A 27713-nucleotide genomic window follows, 5' to 3' on the forward strand; every position below is an offset into this window, starting at 1 on the left:
GCAGGGCGCGCAGACTGCACCGCAGGCGGCGCCCCGGGCGGGCGGGAGGCAGGGGCGGCCGCCGGGGCAGACGTGCCTTCCCGGCGGCGGCGGTGGCGGCGACTGGAGACGCGCGGGGAGGAGGTTTGGGGAGGGGAGGGAGCGCGGGGGAGGAGGGACGGAGCGGGCGCTGGGAGGTGGGGCCGGCGGGCGGGCGGGCGGGCGGCTGCAGCTGCCGCCGGCGTCGCGGGGGCTCCAGGCTGCGGGCGGACGCAGCGCCGAGCGATCCACAGCGGAGCCGCGCGAGGCCGCCCGAGCCCCGGCCCCGGCCCCGAGCCCGCCCAGCCGGTCCCCGACACGCCGCCGCCGCCGCCGCCGGGAAGGCAGCGGGCGCCGAGCAAGTTGCGAGCGCGCCTCTCCGCCCGGCAAAGTTTCCCCCGCGGCCGCCGGCGGGACTCGGCGCGGGGTCGGGCGGCTGCTGCGGCTGCTGGAAGGTAGGGGCCCGCGCCCCCCGCCCCCCGCCCCCGCGCCCCCCGCTCCCCGCCCCCGCGCCCTCCGCGCGCCCCGCCGCCGCGCCCCGGGACCTGGAGACCCCACGCGCGCTCCCTCCCGCGCGCTCCGGTCCGGGGTGCGGAGGGCATGGGGGAGGGATCCCAGGACGATGTCGGGGAACCAGGAACCAAGTTCTACTTCAGGAGCCCGGGGAGGGGGCGGAGGAGACGTGCTCGCCGCATCCCCGCCCCGATCCCTGCCCCGAATCCGCGGGCTGCAGGCTTCCCCCCGGACAGGTGCAGCCCCGGTCGGGCCGGGCGCTCGGGGTGGGTGAGTGGGGGGGCGTCGGGAGGACGGCGGCGGTGGCAGGTGTGCCTGACCAGGCTGGGGTCTCAGGGGGGCTGGGCCCGGGGGTGGGGGTGCGCGCCACGCCACTCCGTAGGAGGTCAGGTAGAGCCCAGGGATTAGGAGCGAGGATCCGGGCCGGGGGGATTGCTGGGCCGGGGCAGGGCACCGAGCGCGAGCCGCCTTTGGGGTCCCAGCCGCGGGGCGGGGCGGGGCGGGGCGGGGGCGCCACGCTTTCCTCCGGGGCGCCCCGTATCCCGTCCGCCGGGTGCGCCGTTTGGGGGAGCGCAGCGGGGCCTCCGGGGGTGCGCGCTGGGTGCTCTGTGGCACGTCCAGATTTGGGGAGTGCGATGGGAGTCCTCGCGGAGGGTGGCTCGGCTCGGGTGGGCTGGCGCCGGCTCTGGCTCCCCGCTGGATGGAGGCGAGTTGGTCCCCGCCAGGGGGAGCCCTTCCCCGGCCCTTTCACCCACGGGAAGGCAGGTCCCGGCTCCTGCGAGACCAACGCACCGAAATCCAGGACCCAGAACCACAGACCCCCCAGCTCGCGCGGGGGGCCGCGTGGAGGAGCACCCCCGCCCCGCTGCACGGCGGGGGACAGGTCTGAGCGTGAGGCCGGGGCGCACCGTGTGCTGGAAGGCCTGGTAGTCAGGAGGTGGTTTTCCTCCGGGAGCAGGCAAGGTGTAGGGGTGAATTTAAAAAATTCACCCCCAGAGAAACAAAAAACGAGAAAAACTTTACACTAACAGCGAATTGGTGTAGAGAAAGCGGGTGAGAGGATGATCAACGTGTCGAGGTTTCTTTGGAGTCTGAAACTCAAATTATTGGATGCGCCCTTCTTGTAAAAGTTGTACCTTTGTTTCCTGGATGCGGCCAGATCCCTACCTGGTGTGGGCTGGATGAGGGTGTTGGGGTATAACCCCTTATCCATCCTCTCCCTGGGCACAAGTAAGCCGGCAGGCACAGGCCCCGGGTCAGGAGGGCCCCTTAAAGACTTGTGCAGTCCAGGCTGAAATGGTGATTTCAGGGTCCCTCCCCTCCTGGGCCTGGGTCTACAGGCCACTTTCATCTGGTCATTTCACAGCTGTTGGTGGAAACCCGCCAGGTGTCCCGTTTCCTGACCTCAGGGCCCCCGTGTGTGGGGACTGTGTGTATCTGTGTGGACTTGGGGAGCAGGACTGCTGCTGGCATCTATGAAGAACATCACCTTTGTCCTGTGTGGGGCTGTTCCAGCATTGAGCGCGGCCTGCAGGGACGGTTGTCTTGTCTTTTTCTTTAATTCCCTCCCTCCTCCCTGAACCCCAAGAGAGGGCAAATGAGCAAATAGAAGACCTGGCAGTGGTCTCATAGTAGCCGCGGCAAGTTTTCGTCTCCCTCTTGGCTGGCAATTCCTCACTGGACACCCCCTCTCCCTCCCATGTCCCCAGAGTCCCCTGCAAAGGTGATGGAAGTGGGGTTAGTTAAGGTTCTGGTTAGTTAGTTAACTAACTCCAATGGAGTTAGTTAAGGTTCTGGCTTCCGATACAGCCCACCACATGTTTTTGCTGGATGTTCCCAAAATGCTGGAGGACAGAGATGCCATAAAGAAAGATCAGTATAATGGTTATTTTGCACAGAAGGGGTGGAGAGAGGAGACAGAGGAAAGGGTGGAGGGGCCCGATGGATGTCTCTGGATGTGTCTTCAAGACATTCCACGGGGGCCCGAAAACAAAAGGAGTTTTGGGTCCGTTTTGGGGCTCTTGTTTTTCTGCAGAGGAAAGGCTTGCCTGAGACAACCCTGTGCCTGGAACTTGGGTGTGAGCACGAGACCCCTGAGCAGGTCCTGTGCTGTACCCCTTCTTTCTGTCCCCTAAGGCGAAGAGGGCATTGAGACCCCAGGGCCGCTGGTGTTTGTGTTTGGTTAGCATATCATGTGCGACCTGGTGTACACGCCAAGGTCTCTGATTCGGCAAGATTTCAAGTTTTGGAAATTCAGTCTCCTTATATCTCTGTCTCTAAATCCGTTCCACCGCAGACCCTCAGAACATCTTTACCCAACCCAAGGCTGAAATGGCAGTCTATCAATCGGGGCACTTTCTAGAAGCCAAAGTTCATCCTAACTCCAAGTTAGGATACTTTGGGTCTTCTAGGAAGTATTCCATCTTCCTTTAAAAAAATTCCATGTCAGCCTGGAAAGAGCTACGGAATTATTACTGAATGAGGTTTTAGTCATCTGAGGGTGGGCTGGAACACAGGGTGCTGGGCAGGGACAGGTGGGGAAGGGGTGTCAAGGCAAGGCATTGCAGCAGGGATTCGTGGGAGGGGGTGAGGAGGGGAGGACACAGCAAGGTTTGGGGTCTCGCTGGGGTCTGCTTTGAAATCTGACTTTTCTGGATCATCAATGCAGCTCTGGGCGAGTCAGTTTCCATCTTGGACCTGCTTCCCCGGTCTGTAAAATGCACGTGCAGGCTCAGAAGGTTCTGGATTGGCTTGCTGCATATAACCTCCTCTTAGGGCAGTAGGCAGCTCTTGCTCTGCCTCTCCTCCAGTGGAGGGCACCTCTCTTGACTGCACCTGCCCCCCCCCCACCAGCCCCACAACAAAACCAAGCTAGGTTCCCATCCTCCATCAGACTGTTGGCTTAGGCAGAGAAGGTAACGTCGGTGACCAGTGCCCGCTGGGGGCTCCTCATCTGTCTGCACCCTCACACGCTGCCTTTCTCTGGATGCTTGTCCAGCCCCCACTCCCCTTCCCTGAAGGAAAGCAAATGTTGATGGCTGGACTGCCCCTTTTAGGAACCCCTCTTTGCAGAGGGCTGCTCCTCTGGCCTATTTCATCAGTCGAGAGGAGGAAAATCAGGAACATTTGTTCGTGCTCAGCTGGTACACTGCAAAGGGAGGGGGGTCTTGGAAACCAGCACTTTGGTCCCCCCGGAGCAGATGATCAGTCGATCGGGTATTTCTGCAACCTGATGCCATTGAGCAAACCTGCCAGCTTGGGCTCCTCCTGCTGCACGGGCTGGCACCTTGGACCCGAGTCAGCACTTCGATCCTCTGTTGGCGGGGGTGGAGGTGAGGGGGGGAGGGTGGGGGAGGGGAAGGTGGGTAGGGGTGTGTGTGTGTGTGCTGATAGTGAAACTTTTTAAAAAGAGAGGGTGAGATGATGAGCACCAATGTTTGCAGCTGGCAAAGTAGGTCTTTCCTGTCAGCACTGGTTATCTTAAGGTCCAACCCTTGTCCGTTGTCTGCACCCAAGACTGCTGGTTTGATCAGTAAATTGAACAACTCGGAGATGAGCGAGAGCGTGTTCACAGGTCGTGCACGCTAGTGTCTGGACCAAGAGGCAACAGGTGGTGGGATATCCCCCAGCCTCGAGTAAGGAGACTTGCGTTCGAGCCCTGATCTTCTTGCAGATGGAGCTGGGTGACCTCAGTGAGTCACTGTCCCTCTCTGAGCCTGCTCTGCTATTTCTTTAGTGGCAGCATTGTGCGGTGGTTAGGCTGCCCCGGGTTGAATGTTGGCTTTCTCCTACTGATTAGCTGTGTGACCTTAGGCCTTTAGGAGACCTCTGGTGCCTCAGTTTCCTGATCTGTAAAACGGGACTAATCATACCTCATCGGATTATTGTGAAGTCAATGAGATACAACATGCAAAACACCTAGTCCAGTGTCCTGCATGTGGTAGATGCTCAGCTAATGTCCGCTGTCATCACCCTCATTATGTGAAAAGGGAGGGGTCAGTTTTGATTCTTTCCAGCTCCAACACACCGGGGCTTGGCGTGCCTTTGTGTGTGTGCGTGTGTGAGTGTGTGTGTGTGTGTGTGTGAGAGAGAGAGAGAGAGAGAGAGAGAGAGAGGGAGAGAGTCTGCTTTGAAAATAGAAGACAAGGGTGAATAAAACAAACTGGTTTTTTTTTTTCTTCCTTTCCCTCCCCCACTGAGGGACGCCCGAGTAAAGATCTTGTGAGGATTCTCATGATAGCCCCATCCCCGTGGCAGGAAGCCCAGTGTGACGTCACTGAAAACATCCCGGGTTCTGGCACTTGAGGGATGATATTTCCCCAGCCAGTGTTTGCCCATTCTCTCTCCCTTCCATCCTTTGTTTCCCGCCCTTAACCATAGTATGAAGACCATATGTGCAGATAATGAGTTTAAGCTGATAAACAACTCCCAGATTCACCCAAATAAAAAGCTGGCTTGCTAGAAGACACTTGCGACTTTAAAATAAATAATCTGGCTTCTCTGCTCTGGGGCATCAGGCCTGGCCGGCCCTGCTTCCCTCTTTGTCTTCTGCCCCTTGGTCTGCGGCGGCCACGTGGGCCGGGCCCGGTGGACGATCCGGGCTTTCTGGGCTGCCCCTCTGCCTCCCCTCTGCCTCCCCCCCTGATGGCTGCTGCTCTGAGCCATCCCAGGGATGGTCTTTGTGGTGGCTCACGTGGTGGGTGTGTGCTCACCGTGGGCCCAGAGCTAGACAACGCTTCAACCCGTTTCCACCCACGAGTCTGGTTCAGATCTTGTCCCCATTTTCCAGATACAAAAGCAAGGTTCTGGAGATGCCTGGGTGGCTCAACGGTTGTGTCTGCCTTCCGCTCAGGGTGTGATCTCGGGGTCCAGGATCGAGTCCCACATCGGGCTCCCGGTGCATGGAGCCTGCTTCTCCCTCTGCCTATGTCTCTCTCTCTCTCTCTCTCTCTCTCTCTCTCTCTCTCTCTCTGTGTCTCTTATGAATAAATAAAGAAAATCTTCAAAACAAAACAAACAAAAACCCAAAAGCAAGGTTCTGAAAAATCAAGTGAGACAGTGGGGGTCCTGGGATTTGAACTTGGGTTGACCTGATTGCCCGTCCAGTGCTCTAAACCACTGTGTGATAGTTGCTCCTTGTGAATTGTATCAGAACCCCTGTGAGCTGCAAAGCCCCAGGAATGATAGCTTTGACATGCCATCAAGCCCTCTCCTCCCTGCTTTGTTGCTCCTCTTCCAGGCTCAGTGCCTCTTATGAGATGCCCTCTTTGCTCCTGCATCAATTTCTCAGCCATCCTAGGGCCAGTGAGGGGAAGGTGTTTCAGTGTCCACGGCTGTTTCCAGGAGGGCAGTGACTGGACTGAGCAACAAAAGGTTGTTAGCTGGGCAGCCCGGGTGGCTCAGTGGTTTAGCGCCACCTTCGGCCGGGGCGTGATCCTGGAGACCTGGGATTGAGTCCTGCGTCAGGCTCCTTACATGGAGCCTGCTTCTCCCTCTGCCTGTGTCTCTGCCTCTCTGTCTCTCTCTGTGTGTCTCTCATGAATGAATAAATAAAAATCTTAAAAAACAAAAAACAAAAAACAAAAGGTTGTTAGCGGAAGAGGATGCATGTTGGAGTCCCAGATGTGAATTTGAACCCTGTTTCTGCCACTGACTGGCATTATGGCCTTGGTTTCCTTATCTGTGAAAAGCAGAAGACTAGCCACAGTGTAGCAATAACACTGTTTGGCTAAGTATCAGCTGCCACCACACAGGACTCCAGAGCCTCAGTGGCTTAATGCCGCAGGTGTGATCACTCGCTCCCATGACCTGGATCATGACGGATCTCTGCTCCACACGGTTACTCAGGGACCCAGGCTATGGGGACTCCACCGTCTTGGTAGCTGCACGTTGTACAATATGTGGCATCCACAGTTACTGCCAAGGGGCAGAGAGAGGTGGGAAAGGCACGCTGACACCCAGCTGCCTCCGCCAGAAGGTGACCCACATCACATCGGCCCCTGTGCATCGGTCAGAACTGTCGCATGGCCCCAGACCAGCTGCAGGGGAGGCTGAGAATGCCAGGAAGTGCATGAATATTTGCTGAGCACGAACTCTGCATTTACATTTCCCAAAGAGAGTACTTTGAGGATTAATTGAGATGATGCATTTAAAGCTTCTAACATAGGCCTCATATGCAGTCAGCACTTAAAGCCCGGAAGCTTCCATTCCCTAGTAACCCCTGGTGTGAGTTGCTCTTTATAGATCACACACTGTGTACATGGAAATTATCACAGGGCGGATCATAGAGTGCCCATAATACACTGAGGGGAGGTGGCACAGAAGATGGTCAGACCCGGGTTTGAATCCTGACCCTTCTACTTGTTCATTTTGCTGAGCCTTGGTTCTCTTGTCTGCAAAATGGGGGGGTCTGTGGAAAGCCGTAAGGTTAATCAAGCCCTGGTGCGTAGTCAGTGTCAACGTTTGTGTTATCTCTTGTCTGCCACTTGAGTAAGAAGGAAGAGATGCCTTTGCAAAGGATCAGCACCCGAGGAGAGGCTAGAAGCCGGCCCAGCACGCTGGCCTGTGAGTCCTACCTCTTGGATGTCAAGGCGCTGGCCTCCCGGTCCTGGTGGCCTCAGCCTCTGCGCTCGTGATGGACTGATATGGCTTCCATTGGAAATAGGAGAAGAATTTGAAGCTCTGGTCTTGGATTTGGGCCCATCTTTTGGAGTCTAATTAACACATGGGTGGGTGTGGGGCCCAGGGTGCCACTGAGCGCCCCCTCCTGTGATGCTGCCTCTCTGGCTGGGGCCCATACAGCACTCTCCCTCCCAGTGCTGCTCCGTCTGGCAGTACGCCTCAACCTCCTGGGGGAGCAGCACCCCCTTGCCACCTGGTGCCTGACATTTAGGGCCCCCTCCAGCAGAGCAGGCCTGGGAATCATCTGCTGTGGGTTTCAGCCCGTAGGGAAATGAAGCACTTCACCAGCCAGGACGTAAACACCTCCAGAATAATGGGGATTAACTGGCCCCCTCAAAGGAATAGCTAGTGGGCTGGAGCCCAGAGTGGAGGGGTCTTCGGTTAGGAAGACAGTGGTTCCTCAAGACAGGATTCTGAGGGGGCTCATTCCCCCCTCTGCCATCACCCCTCCTCCGGCCGCCCCGGCATAGTGGACACTTGCACCTGGGGGCTTTGGAGAGTGCCCTTCGGCCAAAGCTGCCACCAAGATGCTAGGGAGGCAAGCTGACTCCTGCTCCTCTGAGAAGTACTGGGAGGCGTGTGGGCCACTTAGGCCTGGGAGTTGGGTGTCGCGGGGTCCCTCAAACACACCTCATTCACTCCTGCCCCTAGACCTAGCTTTGGCAGCCTCTGCCACCTGAAACACCTGGAGGAGGGCCTTGGACCAGCTTGAGAGCCCTAAGACGTGGCTGCTTGCCTAGGGCTGTCGTGACAAGGTACCGCAGGTGGGAGCTTGAAGCAACAGACCTTTCTTCTCTCCCAGCTCTGGAGGATAAAAGCCCTGAATTAAGGCATTGGCAGGGCTCTAGGAGAGGGTCCTTCCTTGTTCCTCTTTAGCTTCTGGTGGCGTGGACAATCCTCGGTGTCCCTTGGTTCATGGACGTGTCACCCAGTGTCTGCTCCTGTCATCACACAGTGTTGCCCTGGGTCTGTCTTTGGTTTCTTTATGAGGACACCAGTCACACTGGATTAGGGCATAAGGACCTCATCCTAAATTGATTATATCTGGAAAGAGCCTGTTTTCAAATAGGGACACATTTGCAGGTACCAGGACTTAGGACTTCCACGTTATCTTTTTGGGGGTACACCATCCAACCCATAATAGGTGGATACTAGGATTGTCCCATTTTACGAGCAGAAGGTCAAAGAATTGGCCCAGGTTCCTACAACTGTACCACTGGCAAGTAATTGGTAAATCGATCTTGGTACCTTTCATTCTTCTTAGCAATCAGGTGGGGATTTAGGGGCACCTCCTAGCCTGGTTAGGAGCAGAGAGGAGGTGTGTTTGCAGTAAAGCATACTTTGTCTGCAGCTAAGCACCTGCCAGATGCTGCTGTCGGGACAGGCGGGGAGTGGGGGCATCCAGTCTGGACTCAAGGCACATGGATGTATATGAATTGTAACTAGTTGCAGGTAGGATGTTTTCTAGAAATAATGACTTGAAATGACTGAATGAAAGGTGCCAGCTCTGTTCCTCCAGCCTAGTCGCTGGAGTCGTCTGTCTTTTCCATGCTGTCCTAGGTTAAGAATAGCTAGTCGAGACGAATCGTCCCTGCCTGCTATTTATCCTGGGCTCACCTTTAGTGCCAGAAATACCTGTGATGTGCACACGTTGGGTTCTCCTCCCCTGGGGGCGACGTCTGGCCATCTCTGCTTGAGGAGGGGGTCTGGAGGGGATGAACAGACAGCTCTCTGCTCTGGAGCCCATCCTCCAGGATCCCCGGAGGGTTTGGGGGCTCAGCTGATGCGGCTTGAGGGTTCAGATGCGCAGCCTGGTCCTCATGCAATGCACTCAGAAGAGGCAACGCTCAATCAAAGGTGGGGAGTCCAACTTCTGAACGTAAGGGCCCTGGGTTCAAATCCTAATTCAGCCACACACCACAGCCTTTGCTTGGCCTTTGACAAATTACTTAACATTTCCAGGCCACCTGTTTACCTCATAGAGTTTTATGAAGAGAAGATTCAAATGCATAAATCTATCTCTGATAATTGGATGTGACACTTCAAAAGGATTCAGTGAAAACTAGAATTGTTCTAGTTGTTCTATTAGCGGCAGCTCAGGCACCCTCATGGAAACAAGCACATGCTGAAGCTTGGAGATGGGGAGAAGCTTCGGAAGGGGAGGCCGGGAGGTTGTGGTCCCCCCAAGGAGGTACGCTGTGTGGTGGCCTGGTGGGGAGAGCCACGAGTGTTCCCCTGGCTTCCCCTGGCAAGCCGAGACACTGCCCGGCCGTGCTGACCCTGCCTCCCACCCCCAGACCAGTTTTCCAGGGGTTGTTTTTTTTTTAAGGATTTTATTTATTTGCTCATGAGAGACACACTGAGAGAGGCAGAGACATAAGCAGAGGGAGAAACAGGCTCCCTGCAGGGAGACCCATGTGAGACTCCATCCCGGAATCCTGGGATCATGACCTGAGCCAAAGGCAGATGGCTCAACCGCTGAGCCCCCCAGGTGCCCCTGTTTTTTTTTTTTTTTTTTTAAGTAAATTCTACTTCCAATATGGGGCTCGAACTTATGACCCCGAGATCAGGAGTCAAACGTCCTACCAACTGAGCTGGCCAGGCGCCCCTCCTCCAGGAGTTTTACGTAACAGGTGCACCTCAGTTGAGGCGGCCCGGATCTATGAAAATACCAGCTGGATCAGAGGGCCCTCATTCAATTTACAGGCAAATTAGCTCTCCGATTCCCATTGCTCCCTACTGCCTTAAAATAAAACTCAATTTACGGAAGCTCGACTTCCACACTTTGTTAGGAAAAACATCTGTTGTGTAACGTGATCGTGTTAGCCACCTTGCTTGTGATCCTTCAGTGGATTCTCAATTGTGTTCGAAGGCTTTCCCGGAGCCCCTGCCCCCGCACCCCCCACCCAAGCCTGCCTCTGTGCTCCGGCCCACATGCTACCTTGCTTCCTTCTGTCGCCCCCACTTGTAACAGGGCCACTCTGCGTGCACTGCCCCCTCCCTGCAATGCCTTTTCCTCCCTCTGTAGCTACCAGACTCCTCCTCATCCTTTGGAACCCAGCCCCTGCATCACCTCTTCCAGAAAGCCCTCCTTGACTTTCCTGGGCCAAATTCTCTTCCTATTGGCTTGGATCTGGCCATCGTTTTAGCCACCTCCCCAACTCCCTCTCCCCCCACTCCCCCATTGCTCAATGCTGCATCCCAGACCGCAGGCACGGGCCCTGGTAGCTGGCAGGTGCTCAGGAGGTGGCTCTCTTCATTTTCTCCTCTGCAGGCCAGTCTTTTGCAGGTTGTTTTGGGTAATGAGCACAGCTAACGTGTATTGATCGCTTGCCGTGTGCCAGGCGCTTACAGGTCTGATCCCCTCCGATAGAATAACGGTTTACAGTCCCGGCCCTACCACTTCCTAACTCCACAGCCTTGGGCAAAGTACTCAGCCTCTCTGTGCCTCATCTTCTCACCCCTACAATGGAACTATAAATAACACCTAATTTATTGAGTTGTGAGGATTAAGTAAATCGATTCACATCAAATTTCTCAGAAGCTCATGACCAAGGTGTCAGCAGGTGTGGGTAGTTCTGAGGTCCCTCGGCTTCCCGACGGCTGCCTTCTCGTGTCCTCACGTGGCCTTTCTTCTGCACATGTGCATCCCCAGTGCCTCCTGGGTGTCCAGATCTCCTCTTGTGGGGGCTCTAGTCAGATTGGATTAGGATCCCCCCCAGCAGTCTCATGATAACCTCACCACCATTTTATTTTATTTATTTATTTTTAAAGATTTTATTTATTTACTTCTGAGAATACACAGAGAGTTGAGAGAGAAGCAGAGACACAGGCAGAGGGAGAAGCAGGCACCATGCAAGGAGCCTGACGTGGGACTAGATCCCAGGTCTCCAGGATCAGGCCCTGGGCCGAAGGTGGTGCTGAACTGCTTGAGCCACCTGGGCTGCCCCCACACCACCATTTTAAAGATCCTTTCTCCAAATACAATCACATTCTGAGGTGCTGGGGGTCAGGGCTTCCAACACATGAATTTTGGGGGAACACAGTTTATCCCATAACACCTTCTAATGCAATATTATGATTGTCCCCATGGCCAAGGAAACTGGGGCATAGAGAGGTTAAGTCACTTGCTGAAGGTCACACAGCTGGTAAGCAGAGGTGGAGAAATGCAAACCCTGGCCGTCTGAGCCGCAAGCCCACTCTCAAGCATCAGATGGCCAGTTTCCTGGCTATGCTCCTCTGTGGGACACCGGGGTCTTGCCTGGTGGAGCCAGCCTGCGTCTCGACAGCCACAGTGGGGAGAAAACCAGCATCCAGGGGTCTCAAGGCCTCTCACTTGGCCCTTTGTGCCCTTCCAGCCCTTTTTTTTTTTTCATTTATCTTTATTGAAGATCGATTTGCCAACATATAGTATAACAGCCAGTGCTCATCCCATCAAGTGCCCACTCAGTGCCCATCACCCAGTCACCCCAACTCCCTGCCCACCTCCCCTTCCACAACCCTTTGTTCGTTTCCCAGAGTTAGGAGTCTCTCATCCTTTGTCTCCCTCTCTGATCCTTCCAGCCCTTAATCCCTTGTTCCGTGGCTGCTTCCAGACCTATGCGGGAATTGGGACCTGTCCTCCTGCACCCGGGGTTAAGAAGGAGGCCAAGGCCAGGAAGTGAGAGGGTCTCAGGAAGGGAGGGGCATGATCCTCTCCATAGTTCATTGATCTGGTTTCCAGGGGCTCGGAAGCTCTTTGAAGATAGTCATGTTTGACCTGTGAAAGGGGAAAAATCAGAGTCAACATAGAGAAAAACGGAACTGAAACAGAGGCATCTTCAGTGGAGACTCACTGTCAGCCTTCAGCCAGGCTTCTCACCCGGAGACAGCCAGGCCACCAGCTTCTTGCTGCTCTTAAACCCTTCGCTGGGTACATGAGCACCTCTGTGTACGCGTCACCCTGCACGCAGTGTCCCTGGTGGTGCTCCGACCCTGTGCTCTGCATGCGTATGCACTTCGGCCTTGTTTCAGCTGGGAGGCTCTACAGGCCGACCCTGGGCAAAGATTTGGGTACAGATCGTTTCTGTATGAGGTTGGTCCCCGAGGGGTGAGTGGGCAGGGAGGGGAGGAGAGTCAATAAGAGAAGTGCTGGGTAGCCCACTGCTGTAGGCAACTGGGGACACACCCCCCAAGTGGCTGTGAGGAGCACACTCGGAATCATCCGAGCCAGTGGTCACCAACTTCTGTCTCTCGTTGCTTGAGGGTTCCTCCCAGGACATCTGCTTCTGCATACTTCCAGCCTGACTTCAGGCCAAGAGACAGAAGGGGGTGCTTGAAGGAGGGGCAGCTGGAGTGAACAGAACTGTCCCCTGAAGCTGTAGAGAATCTCCAGGCTGGACCATGGGGGTGTGGAAGAGGCGCCCTTCACACTTCCCTCCTCCCTTTGTGATGGGTGCCTCATACTCCACAGCACCGGCAGCCACGATGCTTTTCTTTGTTTTGTTTTTAAAGATTTTATTTATTTATTCATGAGAGATGCGGAAAGAGGCAGAGTCACAGGCAGAGGGAGAAGCAGGCTCCCTGCAAGGAGCCCAATGTGGGACTTGATCCCAGGACCCTGGGATCATGACCTCAGCTGAAGGCAGACGCTCAACCCCTGAGCCACCCAGACGTCCCAGCCATGATGCTTTTGCCTGATTCCCCACAGATGGACTGAGATGGTCCTCTCACCACCCCCACCCCGATGCCCCACCAAGTGGACAATCTGTGGGGACACCTATTGTGGAGGGGTGAGCTGGGTGGATGAGCATCTTCTCTTTTCCATGTTGCTTGGCCCTCTCTGGCCTCTTCCCGCCTCCTGTCCATCCCCACTCAGCCCCCACAGATGTCACTGTGACCCCTCCATCCCACGGGGTGCAGGAGCCCAGGCTAGGTGGGGCCCTTCGGAGAGGACGGGTGGGAGGGAGGCCAGCAGGTCATGACACAGGGTGATTTCCACCTTCCCCCAGGGTTGGATGAGGCCATCCTGTGGCAGATCAAAGGGCTTTTTGTTGTTGTTTTATTTTCTTTTCCAGCGGCTTCTTGCTGGGGAAGCGGGCTGAGGAGCCAAGGCAAACAGAGCGACCTCTGAAGCCACTGCCTGCTTGCTCTGTGAGAGGCTGGAGGAGCTGGCGGGCTGGCTTCAGAGGGGCTAGAGCTGGGGCCACAGATGGGAACTGCCCAGGGCCTCCCTCACTCAGTGCCCAGAGACCAGATGGGGACACTGGGGGCCGATCTCGGAGCCTGATGCATCTCAGGAGCCCTCAGACTGTGGTATTGCCATGGAAGTGGGGTGCAGGGTGGGAAGCACAGGAGCACTGCACTGAAGCCCAGCCCCCTCCCCACCCTGGGTGAAACATCAACCCCACTGTCCCCCAACTGAAGAGACAGGAAGAGCCCTGGACTGGGAGTCCAGTGTCAGAGCCTGAGCTCTAGTCCTGCTTTGGCTCAAATTAGTTCTCCATCCCATCGTGGACTTCTGGCATGTCATCCACACATGGGGAAGTGGGTGCCACTTTTTTCTGGGTCTTTCTCTGACTCTGCAGTCTCCCTTCAGAGTCTCCAGCAGGGGAATATGACCAAAAAGCCTCGAATCCCCTGGAGAAGGGCACTCAGGAAGCCGAGGCGTGGTTGTTGATGGAAATGGGGTGTTGTTTAAATAAATTAAGAGCCCGAGAGGAAAATCCATCAGCATTATTTTCAATAGCTGGGATGATATGCATAACATTTCCTTCCTTTCATTTGATAATTTTTCCTTCTCAAAGTAGTTAGAAGAAAGAAAGTGTCTGATGCCTTGCTACACAATGAGCTCAAATAAAAATATTCTTTTTAAAAAGTGGTTGCTATGTAATTGAATTTAAATAATGGGCAATTTTTGTTTCTAAGTAGCCCAACCACTCACAAAGGTCTACTCAAACCTATTTGAGAGGTACCTGTGTGTGCAGAGAGAAAAAGAGCTCGCTGATAGAAGCTTTTTGGCAAAACAATAATAATGCTAATGACATATTTAAAGTTGTGTGCGTAAGTTCACCCACGTCTGCTGGGTCGAAACGTATGGGATTAAAATTCACCCCTCTTCTGGAGGGAAGAGTTCCAAAGGCAGCCGTGGCCTTGGCACGGGGGCTGTCTGCGAGTGGGAATTCTGGCTTCTGGGTCCCATACCTCTGAGTTCAAAGCCTGACTTGCAGCAGCTGCATGATCATTGGCCTTTTTTTTTTTTTATCCTAGCGGAGCCTCTGTTTTGCCCTCTGGAAAAAAGGCCACAGCACAGGCCCGATCAGGTGTCTCACTTGATGCTGGGTGTGGGGCCACCTGCCACGCGGGCCCTCTTCCCTTCCCTTCTCTCTCCAGCAGAATTTTTCCAGGCACACAACGGACCCATATACGTGATGCCATTTGATGCCCAGCAATCCCACTGGGTGAGATGTTTTTAATCCCCATTTCATGGAAGGGAAGCCCGAGGTGCTGATTATGGAATTCCACAGAAGGCCCAGCAGGTGGAGGGGGATATGAGAAACTGGAGGGTCTGTCTGAATGTCCCGCAAGGTCTGGCCCTTCCTGTCCCAACCGGGGTGCTGCTGCGAGGTCTGCAGAATGCAGAAAGGCACTCCCAGTGTGGCTTGGAGTCGGCGTGCACCCCTTTCTATTCTTATGTGTGCACTAGGCTTTTGCTGAAGATTCGAGGCTGTGGGTACGTACGCAGCCACCCAGGCGGCCCTGTACCACCGAGACTTTTCTGGGTCTTCAAACCCCGAGCCATACCCACCACGAGGAACTCTCTGGCTGGAGCTGGGCCCTCCTGCCTCATCCCTTCCTCTCCCTAACCCCTCTCCAGGCTTGGGCCCCCTCTGCCCCCCTTTCTGGGAACACAGGGTTTCTGCTGTCTCGGTCACATCTGGAGGACCCCCTGCCCTTTGTGCGGGGACTCGGGTGTGGTACCCTCACCACGGGACATTGGGGGAGGACACGGCCTCCTTTCCTGCCATGCTCACCCTCTCAGAGGTCCTTGCTAGCCAGGCCCTGGACACTCCTGAGGCTGCCGGATTCCCAGGGACCGACCTTGCGCTTGGTCCACGGACCATCCTAGGAGACACTGTTCTGGAAGCCCTCCTGTGGGGCAGTGCAGACCATCTTCTGAGCCTACTTCTCTCTTCTTGTCCTTCCTGTCAATTAGTGCTGGCACTTCCCCTGAGCCAGAACACTCTGGGAGCCGGTGATGTGGGCATGCATGCACGAGTACGCATGTGTGTGCCTGTGTGGGTTCCGCAGGGTCTGCACCTGCGCCTTATGGCTTCACCAAGGGCTGAATGACTCTACCTTTGGGATGAGGCCAGTCTGGATTGGGGCAAGACCTGTCCCTGCCGGTTCAGTGGGTAACAGGAAGAGAGCCGTGTGGAGCAGTGGTTAGAGCTGGGGGCCCGGGGTGCATCCATCCCTGGGTAGACTCTGGATTCTCCCACCTTCTGGTTGGTGTGACCTCAGGCTGGTGAAGTCTGCTTTTTCCTTTTCCTTCCATGCAAAGTGGTGACCAATGGTGAGGTTGGCGGGAGGCTGAAGTCAGGGAGTGGACAGGAGGTGCTGAGCAGAGCGACAGAGAGGCCTCCCGGGCCTCATGCCCACTGCCAGCAGCCAGCCCCCAGAAATTTGGGGAGCGGTGAACTAGACCTCCAGGGAAAGCATGCACAGGAGTCATTTCTGGAGTCCTACCTTCCCTTCCCAGACACGGACTGGGGTGCAGGGTGCCCTTCTCTGCCACCGTCTCTCCTGCCCCCTCGAAGGCCCAAGGCTCCATAGGAGAGCAAGACCAGAGCCCAAGACAAAGCTGTTCCTGGGGGAGGATGTACTGCTGCAACACAATCTGAGGACACAGTTCCAGGCACGTTTTGCTGAAAACAGCCTCAAAAGGCAAATTTGCAGATGTTAAGGAACTTTTAGTATTTTTGAGCCCCCTCCCTCCACCTTTTTTTTTTTTTTTTTTTAGCTTGAGTGAACCGGGTGGAACTAGAAGGAGCCATGTGGCCTGGCTGAGGGGAGAAAATAAGATTGCTTGGTTTTCATCGGCAGCAGAAGGCACTGCGAGTTTTCACGCAAATGTTGATAAAGACGGAAAGCAGTAAGACAGCGGAGGCTCCTGAGCCCTGCAAACAGGGCCACGTAGAAGCCCCTCCCTGGGTTTGTGCACATTATCGCTTCAGAAAAGGGCAATTCTCGGCTGTGTCAGATGGCCAGCCTCGGCCGCGTGAGGGACAGTCTCTCTCCTGTAGCCCGGGGACCAGCAGGAGAACCACGCGCGGCCTGCTCTGGCCGTGGCCCTTGTCTGTGCGCTGAGCTCCCAGCCTGCAGCCAGCCTGGGCGCTGTCCCCACTGTTTACTGCTTAGTGGGGAAGACACGAAACAGATGTGATTGGTTTGAGCTGAAAGAGGTTACCGTCATGTTTCTGCCTTTTCTGGTGGTTCCTAATTGGTTGTGAAAGGCCCGTTGGAGTAGAGAGGAAGAACCTCCAGTGAGAAACAGGGACGTGGTTCAAATTCTAGCTTTGGTGCAGCCTCGCTGTGTGACCTTGGGCAAGGCACTAGGCCTCTTTGGGCTTGTTTGCCGTCTATAAAACCCAGGGCAGAAACCAAAGCCAACCGAGCAAAAAACACACCAGTGCAGAGACAAATTATTCTCACGGCTAGCTTAGCAGCGTTGGTGTGGGAATCAGAGTCAAATAAACCAAAGAATGAGGCCAGGCTTGGGTTTGGTCCTTTCTGTTTCTCCATAATCATCCTGAGTCTAAGAAGGCTGAGCCACTTAAAGTAGCCAGGGTTTCCTGGGCCGGTACTGGACAGCAGGGGCAACATGATGTGGTCTCTGGATGGCAGATAGTTTTCATCCAGAATGCCAGCTCTGGTTGATTGATGGGACCTGCTTGAGTCCAGCAGAAGCGTGGATCAGGGTGTCTGTGGGATGGGAGTAGGGTGGAGAGCTAGCACACAGAGGAGATTTGGGGAACCCTGGGGTGCTGGATAGAGCCTAGGAATTGGGGAACCTAGGTGCCCTATCACTGGCTTGACTGCCATGTGACCTAAGGCAATGGTTCTCAATTGAGCTAGATTTCAAAATAATTATTCCTGGGTGTGTCCATCCTCAGAAAGTCTGGTTGGTCCAGAGGGGGCTGGACTAGTGCAGTGCTGGGCATGTGTATTTTGAAGAGGCTGCTCAAGTGACTTGAATGTAATTTCATCCCGATAGAGGAGCACTCACTAAAGGACAACCACATTTCACTCATCAGTGTAGGGGGGTGTTAGAATTTCCCCCCAGTATTAACATTAATTGGTGAGATGCCAATATGCTCTCAAGAAAGATGGTCTGGCCAGTGGCTAAGATGGACAAAGCACGCATAGGCCAGAGGTGCAAATTGGTGGCCTTGAGGCCACATCTAAGCTGCAGAAGGGTTTTGTTTAAGGCGTACGATGTTTAAAACATGAAATTCACCCAACATTGGCATATTGGGAAATGTAACCAAAGGTGGGTATACACTGACCCTATGACCTGACAGTTCTACCCCTAGGTGTATATCCAATAGAAATGCCTTTGTATGCACACATTTCCCAAAGGGCATGTGTAAGAATGTTCATAGTGTCAGTGTCCGAGATGGGCAATACGCAGAAATAACGCAAATGTCTACAGAAAGTAGAATAGATACAGTCCCGCAGTGGAGTACTACGCAGCGGAGAATGAGCTCCTGGAATGAGCAACTTGGAAGAGACTCAGGATCCCAGTGTGGAGTGAGAAGCACCAGATGTGAAAGAGTCTACACCGTGCAATCCTATTTATTTGGGGTTTGAGGTCAGCCAAAGGAAGCTATGGTGTTAGAAGTCACAATAGGGATGAACTTTGGGCAGGAGTTGGGGAGTGTCTGGAAGCGGCATGGGGGGGCATGGGGGCCTCTGGGTGCTGGTCTGTTTGTCCTCTTATTCTTGTTTCATAGGTATGTTCAGTTTGTGAATATTCATCCCACTGTTCACTTCAGATCTGTGTACTTTTCCATATAAATGTTATATTTCAGTTTTTAAATAAATTCTGTGAACTCAACAGATAACATAAAGCAGATCCTAACCCGTTGAAATCCTGAGAGATGGAGCATGTGATTCTAGATTTCACTTTCCTTGGTAAAGGGGACGCTCTGAGGGTCTGGGCCCCTATGTAGCAAGAGTGGAATGAGGTGAGCAGGGTTTTTGTTGGGATTTGCTTTTGGAACCCATAAGAAAGTGCTGCCTTCTGAGACTCCCATCCTCCGTCAGAAGGGAGCTTTGTGAGCGATGGTTGAGTTAGAAGGACCAACAGTGTCCTGGTCATGCTGGGGTACAATTCTAACTGTGTCTAAATTTACCATCTTGGCGACTTTGATGTTATTTAGTGTCTCTGAACCTCAGTTTGCCCATCAGTAAAGTGGGAAGAGTCATGCCCACATCAAAGGATTATTTAGGGGTTAGGATAAGACCATGGTTGGAGAATGTACCACCTGCCTGGTGGCCATGGATGCCCACTTCCCCAGCCAACCTGGTGCTGTCCCCTCCTGCAGGGAGAGGAGGCTTGGTGGATTCGAGTGGAGACCACATGTTCCCTTTGCTAATGTTGGGGTGGGAAACGGGAAACCCGTTCTCTGGGGCCGTGGCAGTGCCCTCCCTGCTGGCCCACGCTTGTTTGGAAGGGCAGGTGCCTTTCTCTGGCTGGTCAGGGCCAGGTGCTCAGGTGAGGTGAGGACCTCCGCAAATATTGCCAGCCTGGCGCTGGGCACTCCGGGTCAGGTGGGCATGTGCCTTCCCCTGTGGGGCAGCTAGTGCCGGGGATGTGCTGTCGTCACTTGCTGCCCCTTCCTCCTTCATCATCCGCTGGCAGCGGCCAGGGCGGCCCTGCCTGGAGGAGCATGACTCTCAGGGACATAGTGTTTCCGTGAGAATCTCCTGGGTGGGATCTCTGCTGCCTCCCAGAGATCTCTGCCTCCAGAGATCCCCCCAACCCCCACGGGGCAGGGAGGTGTGGGGACTGAGGGATTGTGGCAGCCCTATCTGGAAAGCAGGTGTTAGCATACCTGGTTCATCCCTGGGGCTCGAGAACCCTCACTGTGGTTGTGTGTATTATTGGTGCTGTTATTCTAGGTCATGAGAAAGCACCAAGTGGGCCATTTGGGATTGACTCCGGTGTAAAGGATGTGGTTTGAGACGCCCTCTTTGTCTCAGAACAGTCTGTTTTGATTTATTCAACTGTGGGAATTTGAAAATGACCCAAGTATTTTCCTTCTTGTTCTCTATTCCAGTGCGCCAATTCCATCTTACTCCGCTCCCCGCCTCCTCCCAGCCCTCTTGCTCACTCATCCACCTTCATGCTTGTTCACACTCATCTTTTCGCACCCAGCGAAAGTGCAGCTGGGACTTCAGATGGCCTGAATGCCTTCCCTCCACCTCAGAGACTCTCGCTTTCTCAACCATGTACACTCATTGTCACACCCAGACTGCTGGGCCTCCGTGTCCCTCTCTCACTCCCCCTCACCTCCTCACCTCTCACTCCCAGCCACCAGCGGAGCCATGAGGTTGAGAGACCTGGTTCTTGCTCTGCCTCTTTTACCGACAGGTTCCATGGCTGTGTGACATGGGCCAAATCACTCAACCTCTCTGGGCCTTCATTTCCTGCTTCCCGGCAGAGGCAAAGCTACCAGTTTATTACAACAGAGAGCATCATTTTCTTATACTTTATCTCAGATGCTCTGAGATAAGGTTCTTTCTGCATCATAAATTCCCTGACTGCATCACTGAGTGGATTCAGCCTCGTTCCATGGCCTGTGTGCTGACCTGAAATTACTCTGTAGCCTTTTCCTGGTACTGAAGAGACATCATTTTATTTTGAGCTAGGAATTAACACAAGGTCAGGAGAAAATAGAAAGTTCAAGAGGATGATTCACTCTTGACTTAAGGGAGACATAATGTCGTGGCATCTCACTTGGACCCGTTTCTTTTACTTCTTCCAGTTTGGCACTGCTAATGGGGGAGGGGTGATGGAATCAGGACAGAGACTCCACGTTTCCTGCGTGGAACTGACCAGAAGGATCCACTTCTTTCTGTGTCCCCCAAGCCCTCTGCCCCCAGTTCCATGGACAAAGAGAGCTAGAATTCACTGAGAATATACCACACTGCATGCACTGTCCTGCCCAATCCTTGCAACAGGCCTACAGGTCAAGTGCGAATGTCATTCCTGTTTTAGAGATAGTGAAACAGGGGTACCTGAGGCGGTGTCACAGGGTGTACAGTGGGCCTCCACAGTGGGTCTTCAAGTGCATAGTGGTCTGCGCTTGAGCTGAGTAAGCTTTGGTCACCAAACCATGCTGTCCCAAGCAGCCTAATGGTGTCAAGGTGGAGTGGAAGATGAGATTTCAGGACAGAGTCTGGGTTTTGATCCTGCTCTGCTACAAACTCATTGTTTGTGCCTTGGGCAAGTCCCTTATCCTCTCTGGGCCTCAGTCATCCCATTCTAAAATGAAAGTGAGGGATCAGTTGGTCCCCAAGTCCCTGCTCAGCATAATATTCCTGCCGTTAGGAGCTCGTGGGCTTGGGCAGGTTATCCAACCACTCCAATGCTGAGGTTCTCTCTCTGTGCAATGGGGAGAAGACCAACACCTATTACATGAGGTTGCTGTGAGAAGTGACAAATCAAGTGCCTGGGATAATGCCAGTGCCCCTGTTGGTGCTAGCCCTTATTGTGGTTTTAGGATCTGTCTTGGCAGACCCTTTGGCTAAGGATGGGGGCTTGTTACCTGGCGTGGAGAGTCTCCCGTTTCAGAGTTGGAGGCATTTCTCTCCCCAGGTGATGTGTCCATGGGTTGCATGATGCCTCTGGATAAAAAAAACATTTGACCACCAGAATGCCTTGGGGTTTCTTGACCAACGTACCGTCTTGGACATTACTAAAGTAAGAAGTTACCTGGGAGGCTTCAGTCTAGAGGCATTCAATTTACTTGTAGCCCAAAACTCAAAGAAAGTTCAACATGGAGCCTCCGAGAAATCACTGAAAACGGAGCTGCTGCCCTGTTGGAGCGGCCTTAGGGGGTCGCTTGGCCTCCCCACCTCCTCCCTCCACTTTGATGGCTTCTGAAGCCCTGGGAAACCCCATTTTCAGAATCACAGGCCATTAGGTGGTCAAGAATGAAACTGAGACCCCGAAAGGGGCAGTAAGGCATCCAGGAATCAGAAGCAGGCACATCTGCTAAACCATTTTCATGAGCGGGATCATTTTCTGTCTTTATAAGAGAGCTCGCCTGTGTTTCTTCTGTCCATCCGTCTTAATTAATCACCTAGAGACGCGTCTTTCAATATTGACACTGACTAAGCAGCTGACATTTCTGAATTATTCGGTCCCCTCCCTTCCTCGTATAAGCCATAGGTAAAGGCTGGATGGATGTTTATTGCTAAATCAAGGAAAATGGGACTTTATATTTGGAAGCCTTTGAAACACAGTATTTACCTGAATAATCCTGCCTGAGTTGGCAGGTGTTTGGAAACCTAGGGAAACATGTTTGGCCCAAATAAAGAAATAAATAAGTACTGACCAGCACGATACAAAGCACCCAGATGCGGTGGTTTCTCGGGGCTCTCAAGAGTCCTATTTAAATGAAGTGTCTCTCCCCACTCCCTACACCCCCCCTTTTGCAGCCCCCCACCCCAATTTGGTTTTCAGAGATCACATGGTATCCCTCCCTCAAAACCTAATTTCTGCACAGACTTAGCCAGCAGTGACCTGCCACATGGAGAGCTTTAGTGAGAATCAATAGGCGTGGGCTCCTGCTGTGGGCTTCACGCCTCCTGAATGTAAAACACCCCGACAGCGAAAGCGAGATGGATGCTGGCCAAATATCGGGGGGTACTGGAGCACAATGAGTCCCCCTGCCCATTTTCAAGGCGAGGTGACATGGCCCAGGGAGGCTGAGTGACTCACCCAAGGTCACGCGGTGACTTACAGGCAGGGTCTGTGGGCTCGAGGGCTCCTGGAGGTCCTTTCCAACACCCCGCACCCCCTCTTTGCTGAAGCCTGGCTGCCCTTGGCTTTACCATCTGGGTAATGGAGCCGTTGTGTAGTACCTGCATGGGCGAAGAGATAGGCGGAGGGAAATAAATGGTCATTAGTGACCGGCCGCTCTAGTACAAGTGATGCTAGAGGTGATGCTGTCAGAGCAGGTGGACAGGGGGTGGCTTCCAATTGCCCAGTGCCCATCATGCCCTCTCCCAAGGCGATGGGAGGCCCAAGCACGGAGAGGACGGGTTCCCAGCCTGCGAGTGCGGGGGAGACACATGTGAATTCAATTCAAGGCTGGCGAGGCCTGCGCCTGGCTTCCCAGCACGCCATGAGCTCTGGGAGTGGGTGGGAACACCATCTCCTCCAGGCCCGACCCTGGCCGCCCAGCAGATGTGTTTATTTCTTCCTTTTGCACTTGGGAGGCAGAAGTGTGGCAGGGCCGCCTCTGGGGCTGAGCTGCCTGGGGTTTAGCTCCAGCTCTGACTGCCTACACCTGGGACCCGAAGCCCCAACTTCTTGGGTTTTAATCTCCTTATCTGTCGAATGGCGTAGTAATAGTCCCTTTCTCCTAGGGTGGTGGGGAGGCCTTAGTGAGAACATCCACATAAAGTGCTTAGAGCCCTGCCCCATAGACCGGATAGGCAAGCAATTTGCATTAGCTATTGATTGGGTAATCTTAGATAAGTGTGCATTTCTCCATTTTAAAAATGATGTTTATCACTTTTTTTTTCTGATTACGAAACTCCCTGGCATACATATGCCAACTACCAAAAGATACCCATGGGTAACATTTTGCTCTATTTCTTCCCATTTTCCCCCTATGCACTGTGTGTGTGTGTGTGTGTGTGTGTGTGTAATCAGGCATGTACTGCCAAAGTCTAATTTTCTAAAAATTAGAAATCCTGTAAGATCTCCTACAAATCTGCGATGAACATAGGCCAAAGATTGATTTGACTCACGAAAGAGGGAGGCAGCAAGATGGTGAAGCCGGTTCTCAGGAGAATTAGACAAACAGCAGTTATACAAGTACCAGAGCAATGATACTGGAATGAGGAGGCTGGATTGGATATAAAACTGGCTAATGCCCTCTAGGGCAATAAAATCCTAACCTTTGGGGTTATTTTTTCTACCAGACCAGAAAAATCTACTACACATTCACAAGTAACTTCACAGGAGTCAAAGTTAACATTCCTCTAGAATCTTCTGCCCTGGATAATTAAAGAATGCTTAGGTGGGCCCTCTGAACAATCCTACTCCCGTCAGGATGTTGAGAGAAGACAGGCCTCTCCTCCTTGCCTGGTTTCCAATTTTTGGGTCATGCGTGTTAACAATAGCTATATAGTCTCTCTGATTATATTCCAGAAATCTTTGTTCATCTTGTCTTCTACACCTACTATGACATCACTACTTTCAAAGGAAGGTTTTGAGGAAGGACAGGAATGCCCCCAAAGGGTGTGATCTGCTCTTAGGCCCTGCTTGTCAGAGGCCTTCTCCACCTTAGTCCCAGGACAGCTGCTCTCTCTTGGTCCCCTCCTTCATCCCATTTTCTTGGATTCATCCCCATTTCTCTCTCTCTCTGTCTCTCTCTCTTTCTCTCTCTTTCCATCTAGACTGAATTTCTTTTTTTTAAATAATTTTTTAAAAAGATTTTTATTCATTTATTCATGAGAGACACAGAAAGAGGCAGAGACACAGGCAGAAGGAGAAGCAGGCTCCCTGCAGAGAGCCCGACATGGGACTCGATCCCGGGTCTCCAGGATCACACCCGGGGCTGAAGACAGACACTCAATCACTGAGCCACCCAGGCGTCCTTAGACTGAATTTCTTATCAGGGATTTGCTGAGTTACCGTCTTCCAGATTCTTCTCTAAGCACCTACTGTGTGGCATATGGTGATCCTTTGGGGGAAGCTTGGTGAGTGAATGAACGTGGATGGTAGGAGGCTGGGCCTGTGTCAGCGATGAGAGATGGATGTGCCCCTTAGGAACAAGCAGGGCTCCTCCCCCGGGCTCAGCTGGGTCCTTCTGGAAGGACCCCACGCCTGAGCAGTGTCCAGCCTTTGCTCCACCCTAATCCCTGACTCTGCCCTCTGACTGTGTTTAGAAGGCCTTCACACTCAGTCTAGAAAACCATCTTGGCTCTTCCCTGGAGGACTCTCAGCACTGAGTTCCTAGCTCTCTTTCCTAATCAAGGTCTTTTTGTAAAGGGCTAAAAAGTTCTCGCCCCCCCTTAAGTAGGGTAGAGAGAGGCGGGACTGCGATTAATCTCTGTGCTATGAATTTTAAACCGCTCTTGTTCATGTGTTGGGAAAACCCATCAAAATGCTAATGGCTCTGCCTTCTTACCTCCCGCAGACCCTTCTCTGCATTAGAATATATTTACATGGACTTGAGCTGGGGGGAGGATGGCAGGGATGTGGGGTGCCCCAGGGCTATAAAGTCTGAATTACAAGCCCCAGAGCCCCGTGTTCCAGGAGGAAAGCTGCCGTGGGTTGTGGGGTTGGCCCCTTTGCTCAGCTCCAGTTACCAGTTCTCAGCTTTTGGCTTCCTTGCTAGCTGCAGGGTGGCCAGTTTGGAAACATCTCTATTACTGTCGGGTGGCTTTTAAAAACTGCTGCTCTCGGAAGCAGAACCTCCTTGGACAGGCGCCCCTGGAAGTGGAGGATCACGCCGTGGACCCCAGTTGACTTCCAGGCCTGGAACGCCTTGAGACACAACTCGTACCAAAGTCGACGTCAGCACCCAGAGTCTCTGCTAGTCCTGAACCGTGTGCTGGAAGCACTGGGCTGTTATCAAAATCTTTGAAAGCCCGGGTATCTTTGTTCAAATAGCCAGTGGCTTGTGGCTTGAGATCCTCCTGGATGCATCCTGCGGAGTGTGGGTACTATGGTGACAGCCCTGTGCAGGCTGGACTCAGCAGAGGGGCTCCAGGGACTTTGGCCGCAGACAAGATAGTGGCCTCCATCCTCTGTTGGCCCGGTTCAGCTCTGGGACTGGAGAACAGTGGTTGGACCTCTGAGCATCAGCTCTTTCTTTTGCTGGGGAGGAGGAAGAGGACACTGGCCACTTGGCGGAAGGGTTATAGAGTTCACATCTTTCATTTTTTTGTTCCTGCAGATGACCCAGGGGAGCCGGGGTGGTGGTGGTGGTGGGTGGGGGTGGTAGGCCAGGCTGCGCTGTCAGAGAAAGGTCCCTCAAACCATTGGGTTCCTCCAGGTCCCAGTGGCACCAAATGCCCAGGTCCGGGATGCTGGGTACTTGCCTGGCAGGTCTGCCGGGGACCCCTCATGAGAATGAGGGAGCCTTACTTGGCACACAGTGTTGAGAGAATCACTTAAGCTCCGTGTTTTCCTTTCTCCGAGAGCAGCGCACCGGTGTGTGGTTACATAAAGCTGCTGTGGCTCAGGCTCACTTCTCTCATCTGAGAAATGGGAAGCGTGTAGGAGGCAGAGCAAGGATTCAAAGGAAGAGAGCTCCAGGGGACGGATGGCGTTTGTCCTTGCCCCCTTCAGGTGATGAGAAAATGCTTCCAGACAGGACTAAGGGGGAGCAAGTGCAGGGCTCTGTCCCCTGGAGACAAGGGTCTCAGGCTCCCAGAGGCCACATGTTCATCATGCTCAGCTGGGCATCTGTCTCCTGCAGGTGCCACTGCGGAGGGGCACGAGAGATCCTGGCTTGCTTGTCTTTGGGAGCCCCCAGATATGTTGGGAACATGGGGGGCAGGGGAGATGATGATTACTTGTGACGGCTGCACAGAGAATAAGCAGCATCATGTGTTAATTTATGGGGTTGTACATGCCCTCCTCCCTGGCCCTTCCACCATCCCCAAGCTACCCAGAGCTGATGGGTTCAGACTGGCTCAGATTCCTTACCACCGGGGTGGGCCCTCCAGAGACCCTTGCTAGCAGTGCCAGCACCTTCTGCACTCAGCCCAATTCCATGTAGGGAGCGGGCCTCTACTCCCCAAGCAAAAATTAAGAAAAAAAAAAATCCCAGTCTTTCTGAGGATGTCAGGTCTCCCACCTCAGCCCCACTGTGACCCTGGGGGCCACTTAGCAGGCCCATTCTGGGGTTCATTATGGAAACAGAGGGTGTTGGGGCTGAATGACAGGGCAGGCAGTGCAGAGAGGCACTCTCCCTCCCACAGGGAGTCAAGGGCAGGTGGAAAGGAGGTAGAGACCTAGGCAGAGCTGGCCAGGGCTGGCAGCTTCATTAAGGGATGGGGGGGATGATGATTGTTGTTGAGTCATAAAACCCAGGCAGAACTCATCCTGAACGTGTCTTGGCTCCTCTTCCTCTCCCCCACCCTTACATCACCCCCCTGCGTTGCTAATTTAAAATACAGCAAAACAAAGCCCTGGCTTGGCTTTAGGGCCATAAAATACAGCATTTTTATCTGTCAACAAGCAATGCATCTGGCTGGCAGTGGCCCAGCCTGGCATCGTGTGGGAGGGGGCCAAGGCTGAGCTGGCCACCAGACACCCGCTGATGATGCAGCCCTTTCCTGGGGCACACGCCCTAGAGTCTTTATGGTCACGGGGCTCAGAAGGATGGCTGCTCCACCTAGGAGCCAGGTGGAGATGTAGGGTGGCTAACGTGGGGGGCAGATGGAGAGAGGCAGAGAGGGGCAGAGGGGATCAAGGAGGAGTGGAGGGAGGGAGAGAGAGAAAGGGAGAGAGACAGCAAGTGAGGGGAGCACAGCCGCACAGCAGAGAGGCCTTGCTGGCAGGAGCGAGCCAGAAAAAGACTCACCATTGGGTTGATCACCTTCCTCCCTCCCTCCCTTCATCCTTCCAGGAAGGCATCCCTTTCATGTCCTCTAGCATCCTACTGACTGACTCAGGGTTCTGGGACATCAACTCTAACCCAGTGATTTTCAACATCACGTGGGAACTTAATATATAAAATATTAGCAAGTCCAGCTGCTGCGAGCTAAGCGTTAGGGTGCATAAGATGTGTGAACTCCATCTGTTCTTGGTGCAGACTCCCCAAGGGAGAGAGGGAAGGATCTGAAGAGTATACCTGGGAACCACTGATCGTGGCCACTACCCCTTTCACAGAAAGTGGCACCAGATTCTGCTTTACGTTATTCCTGAGTCCTCAGTTCCTCAAGGGCTTGCTTGTGCCGGGCCCCATGGGAGTACTCACAGCCCATTAGCTCATCTGATCCTGAGCCCAGGCCAGTGAGGTGGGGCTATGATTGTCTACACTTTGCGGGTGAATAATCTGCGTTTTAGAGGGATGCTGAGGTCACACAGGTGGCAAGTGGCATAGCTGAGATTCAAACCCAGGCCTGTGGGACATGAAAGCCTTGTCTATGGACTGCCCTTCGGTGCTGAGGCCTCCCCACCCACCTGCTGCAGACAGACAGCAGGCTCTAGTGGCTGTTATGTTCTCACAGAAGCCCACTCACGGGTAACTGTCTTAATCATG

General features: G+C 53.8%; 1 protein-coding gene across 3 annotated transcripts in view; it reads left to right on the forward strand.

The window, feature by feature from the left end:
* Positions 1–318: 318 nt before the first annotated feature.
* Positions 319–27713, forward strand: part of TSPAN18 (tetraspanin 18) — a 186010-nt gene continuing 158615 nt past the window's right edge. For 2 of the 3 annotated variants that reach the window (XM_072790522.1, XM_072790524.1), the window contains exon 1: positions 319–473. The gene's annotated coding sequence lies outside the window, so the exon portion shown is untranslated. Of the gene's footprint in view, positions 474–23744; positions 24196–27713 lie in introns of those variants that run through there. The other variant, XM_072790523.1, reaches the window with a different exon arrangement.

This window comes from Canis lupus, chromosome 21 (genome assembly GCF_048164855.1).
Source record: "Canis lupus baileyi chromosome 21, mCanLup2.hap1, whole genome shotgun sequence".
In the NCBI taxonomy this organism is placed as follows: domain Eukaryota; kingdom Metazoa; phylum Chordata; class Mammalia; order Carnivora; family Canidae; genus Canis; species Canis lupus.